The sequence below is a fragment of the Dipteris shenzhenensis genome, chromosome 16, assembly GCF_047967505.1.
Source record: "Dipteris shenzhenensis isolate YYH24624 ecotype China chromosome 16, Dip_SZ_1.0, whole genome shotgun sequence".
NCBI classification, from domain to species: Eukaryota; Viridiplantae; Streptophyta; class Polypodiopsida; order Gleicheniales; family Dipteridaceae; genus Dipteris; species Dipteris shenzhenensis.
In genome coordinates, this window is record NC_141611.1 from 33983913 (window position 1) to 33989573 (window position 5661).

The 5661-nt window shown below is 45.5% G+C and overlaps 1 pseudogene; it reads left to right on the top strand.

Annotated features, from left to right (window-relative positions):
- Nucleotides 1–876: 876 nt before the first annotated feature.
- LOC147892865 (F-box protein SKIP2 pseudogene) lies at nucleotides 877–3316 on the top strand (annotated as a pseudogene).
- The last annotated feature ends 2345 nt before the right edge of the window (nucleotides 3317–5661 follow it).

Genomic DNA, 5661 nt, shown 5'->3' on the forward strand with positions numbered 1-5661 from the left:
TTTATAGACTAGAGTCACCCATGCTTGCCGATGCTGCATTGAATGCATCTTGAGCTCGAGGGATTCACCCAAAAAAATGTAAGTATACAACGTTGGAGGGCTTTTAATTCAAAAAATTTAGGTAAATTTACAGAAATGTATTTACATATGGGGTTTTTTAATTGAACTTTGAAAAAAGTCTGTAATTTTGTATTAAAAAAGTGGGGTTTTTATCCAAGCAAAATTCACAAGGGGTTTTTAAAATACCCCTTGAACGCACGTCGTATCTAGGGTTTCTTAATAGTGAACCCCCCAAGATCTTGAGTGTGGGCTGGACGTGGGTGGGCAATCTTGCCCGTCCATGATCCATGGGCAGCGCCCAAGTTGCACTAGTTTATAAACACCCTTAAATGGCCCTTCGAAAATGAAATTCTGGCCAAGCGTGGCTACTTTGGAGCTGGTTTTGTAAGAGAAGCCAATGCACACACGTGTCTATGTGTGCATTCATCTTGGGCCTCTGGAGGCCTTTTGACTTGCTCTTGCTCCCCCAAGGTCCCATGGAGCTCATCTCTTTGAACACAGCTAGAGGCTTCTTAAATGTTAAGGTTGCAACACTCGTCAAAGGGGGTTCTGGCCTTCCTCTAGAAGGGCAAACATAGAAATGAATCTCAAAAAGAAGTGCCTCATCACCCTTCAAAATCAAAGAAGTAGAACTATGAAGTTACCCTTCAAAATGAACTGCTAGGTAGGCTAAGGTGCTCTGCTGGGGGGAGGGGGGGGAGATGCAAACCATGGTTGGGTAAAGAGAAGCCAATGCAAACACGTGTGTGTGTGTGTGCGCGCAATTTGTCTTGGTCCTTGGGAGCCTTTTTTGACCTCCTCCAAAGCTCCATAGGAGCTCATCTCTTTGTAGCAACGCTTTTCTTCTTCTTCTTTGTAGCAAAGCTCTTCTGCTTCTTCTTCTTCCCGCTGCAGCTATGGCCGCCTCCCCCTCGCCACATCCCTGCCTCCATCTCCTGCCTTAGCATCCATTTCATCTCCACCTCCCCCCTCAGATTCCTCCTCCTCTCCCCTTACTTTCGAACACCTATGGGTCAGACCACTTCTTCCCCTGCCGACTCCCTCCCCCCCTCTTCCTTTCCCCTTTTGTTGCACTTGAAATCCCACAGCAGCCGCGATCCCCCTCTTTCGCACGTCGCCTCCCATAGCTTCCCGGAAATGCCTGTGTCGCCTTGCCGTGATTTGACAAATGATTTGCCCGACGAATGCTTAGGTTGCATCTTTCAGAAGCTTTCTGCAGAGGACAGGAACACTTGCTCCCTGGCCTGCAAACGCTGGCACCGGGTCGAGGCCAAGGCTCGAGCCCGTCTTACGCTCAGAGCACAGGCTAATTTGGATGCGGATGCGCTTGCTCTGATGGTAAGATTCGAGCACGTTACTTCCCTCTCCCTTAAGTGTAATAGGAAGGAGATAAGCATAGACGACAAGACCCTCGTGCTGATAGGGGAGTATTGCAAGCAGCTAAGCAGGTTGAAACTGAAAGGCTGTAAAGCGATCACAGACGATGGTCTTGATCGATTTTCAAAGGTTTGTGGTCCACTGAAGAAGTTTTCCTGTGGTTCTTGTGGATTTGGGGCCCGAGGTCTCAACTCTGTATTGTACAATTGCCCAAATCTCGAAGATTTATCTGTCAAGCGGTTGAGGAAGCTCCTGGAAAACCCAGAGGCTATACTCGCAGGGAAAAGCAAGCTACGACGGCTTTGTTTGAAAGAAATCACGAGTGCACATCTTTTTGGAACATTGATTGCAGGCTCGAAGCATCTCCACACACTAATTTTTGGGAGGAATCCTGGAATTTGGGATCAGTTTTTTGAGCTGATTACTGAGCATTTGACAGAGCTGATTGAACTTCATGTGGAATCTTTAACTATGGGTGATCGAGCTTTGAAAGCTATTTCTCGCTGCTCCAATCTTGAAGTCCTGTACGTGATCAAGGTCTCTGACTGTACCGACAAAGGATATATGGAAATTGCTACTGGATGCGGGAATCTTCGAAAGCTTTTTATAGATGACCGCAAGACCGGCAGAATCGGTGATGAGGGGCTCCTTGCAATCGGAAACCAATGCGCAGATCTTCAGGAGCTTGTCCTTATAGGGGTCAATGTTACAGCGAGGAGTTTATCTGTTATAGCTTCTAATTGTGCAGGGCTTGGGAGGATGGCTCTTTGCAACAGTGAGGCCATCGGAGATAAAGAGATGTCTTGTATTGCGGATAAATGCTTATCCTTGAGGAAGCTCTGCATAAAAAATTGTCCCGTCTCAGATCTTGGCTTGGAGGGATTTGCGACGGGCTGTCCCAGTTTGTCAAAAATAAAGGTAAAAAAATGCAACGATGTTACATTGGCTTCCAAAACATGGCTCCAGATGAATCGACCATCCTTGATTATTTCTTTAGATAGTTTTGCTTTGGCACCAGATATGGATGAACAAGATGAGAGTCTTCAAGGAGGGGAGGCTAGGGTTATTACAGCCTCCACCGCGGTACTATGCAGCAGGTCACCGTTGATCAATAACAGGCTTATATTGGCTGCAAGCACTTTTTTGAGGAGATTTCCTAAGGCGTCTTGAGAATGCCAGGTTTTACGTTCTTCCATTCTATCGAGGTATGCCCTCCAAGTCAAAGGAGGGCACCCATGCAAAGCTTGGAGCTTACAACTCTACCTTTGAAGCTCTTTGTGCGGACGATTGGCAGTCATGACCACTTTTCAAGTTTGCTCAGTTTCAAAGTTTTAGGATACTGGAAAGGACATGTTGGTGTTGCCCCTGCCCTAAATCACTTAAACAATTCTTGCAATTATTTTCTCTTCCATGAACTGGTGAGCTCTGCCTTGCATTGTATGGTTTTTAAGATCGTAGCTGAGGCCATCATGCTTTTGGGTCGTTATCAGTGGCATGATGGTAACATTTAAACTATACTTTTACGTGTCACGGGCACAATTGTGTTGATTTGTGGCACCAGAGGACATATTGCATTCTGGTGATCGTGGAAGCAATCACAAATTTGGCACTTCGGTAGACCGTTGTATGATAATCTGGACTAATAATCTAGTCACTGACTCACTGTAATTAGTTACAGATTTCTTTTGTTTTGAGCTACTGAAGGATGCTTAATTTGGTGAGTTGTGCCTTGGGCAGTGTCTTTGGAAAACATCAAGGACATATCCTTGATTTTCCGTGTTCCCTTACACTAGTGTTGGGCAAAAAGCACCGAGTGTTGTTTGTCCCCCTGCTTTTGGCAATCAAATTTATTTTGCGAGTGCCTGTTCCTAGAGTTTTGTATCTGCAATGAGGAATGGCAGCACAATTGGAAATGCGTTTGTTAGGCAATCGCCTCGGCAAATTTCTCCTGCTGGAGTATGTTTTTGGGGTTCTTCAATGTTTTGGGGGTTCTTCATCTGTCTTGAGGAAAGCCAGCGTGAATGAATGCATAGATGAATCTTTAGTAAGGAATGCCAGCATAGATGAATACTTATTGAACTGGGTGCATTATTGGGCCTTGGCATTGGCCAAATTTTTATGGCAAATGAATGAATGCTGGCTTTTCTTAAGACATATCAAGAACTTATGAAGGTATATGAGATATATGAATGAATGCGTATAATTGAAGCAGACTTGGCAATGCTTGAAATATGATACACAAAGTGGTTTATCATTTTTGGCCTTGCAACTGATGTGCCATAATGACGATTTCCCTTTTGCAAGAGGGTGAACTTTAGCTGAGTCCTGTCTGGTGCATATGTATATATATTAGTATAGTTGTGAGTCTGTCCATGTGAAAGTTCTGTTGAGGTCTGGGGTGGTGGTTGGGGGCACGCATCTGTGGGCACGCACGCGCAGTGGCTGAGTTGCATGACTGAGAGAGAGGAGAAATGCAAAAAGGCTTGCGGGGGAGGGGGGGGGCACAATTGCCTATGACATCATGTCTGAATCCAACTGTATCTGAATCATATGATCTCCAATTGCCTAGGACAAAGCTGTTACAGTCAAGGACTCGTGGGGTTCCCATGAGGGCGTACCGATCTGGCCCCTTTTCTGAGTTCTCTCAAGAGCTGCTGCCATACTGAGGTCTCGTCTACTTCAGTCACTGGCTGTCATGTGCTGGGAGAGTGGAGGGCTGCTGTGCCAAGTGCTGAACCTACTACTGAGTGTGAAAGCTGACGAGTGCACAATTGTGCGTGAGTGTGTAGCAATGGGGCATTGGCCTTACATATTCTTGGGGAAGGGGATGAAATCTGACTTGCCCTTATCTCTTTACACTGCCGATGCAGTTAAATTCTGTCACTAGCATGATTGTACTACAGCAGCTCAACGTTGTGCAGCAGGAGATGTTTTCGAAGTCCAGCCATACAGATCTACAATCCTAAATAGGCTGATTGTACTCCATAGATGGCTGTAGTTTGAGATGGTCTCAGGTAGAGCACGTTGATGCATATTGCTACTTCGTATATTTCATCTGTGTTCTTCACTTTTATTTTGTTGGGAAGCAGCCCTGCTGTTTGTGGGGTTTGCTCTGCAGGTTTCCGTTACATCATATCTTATAGCACTGACAAAGAGTCAGAGGCAGGTTCAGCCTGAAAATTGCAGAACTGTGTGAATATGCTTACATTTAGAAGCAGTGAATGCCGAATGGAAGCATTTTTGAGATGGTCTCAGGTTGGGCGCTGATGATGTCAGTGGGGATGTCATAGTAGCTAGTCCCTGCTATGCATGATGGAGTTTATGGTTTTCAACCTTGTGAGTGACTATCTTGAGATTGAAACTGCACTATGTTGTGTTTTTAGAGGATGAGTTTGGGAATGTCCCTGGATTCATCTAGGTATATTTGCTCTGCAGGTTTCTGTTACATCATATCTTATAGCACTGACAAAGAGTCAGAGGCAGGTTCAGCCTGAAAATTGCAGATGAACCGTGTGAATATGCTTACATTTGGAAGCATGTGTAGAATCCAGCATGGGATCGCCTTACCGTGCGGTATGCCCTTGCCCCTCTCTTCTACTCTCACTCTCACTCGAGTGTTTGCTGTGCGCCCCCCCTCCCCTCCCGGCCCCTTTCAAAACACACAAAAAACATGTGCACACACTTATTTGTTGCATTTTCTGCCAGTCATGGAGCGTTGAGTGTCTCTTCTTACCAGCAGTTACACTCAAGCCTTAAGAGTTCTGACTTTTCTGAGCCAGAACTATTGACAGGCTCACTGTGAATAGCATTTCAGAGGCTCTCAATACAGGAACTTTGGGTAAGGCATTATGCACATGTATGATTTGTCTCATCCCGAAAGGGGGAGACAAGACAATCCTATGTAATTGGAGACCCATTACACTTTTAGGGACAGCCTACAAGATCCTAGCGAAGACCTTGGCCCTTCGTTTAAAGCCTATGCTGCCAGATATCATTAGAGTTACTCAGACAGGATTTGTCCAAGATAGGAGTATCTTGGATAATATCTTCACTTTTTGGGAGGCCACTCACTGGGCGAAGGAGAGTCAGCAGGAGATTGCAGTTCTCCTTCTCAATTTTGAGAAGGCTTATGACAGGGTGGACTGGGGTTTCTTGGAGGGCACTATGAGGAGGCTAGGCTTCAGTGATAGATGGATTTTATGGGTCCCCTCACTTTACTCTCAC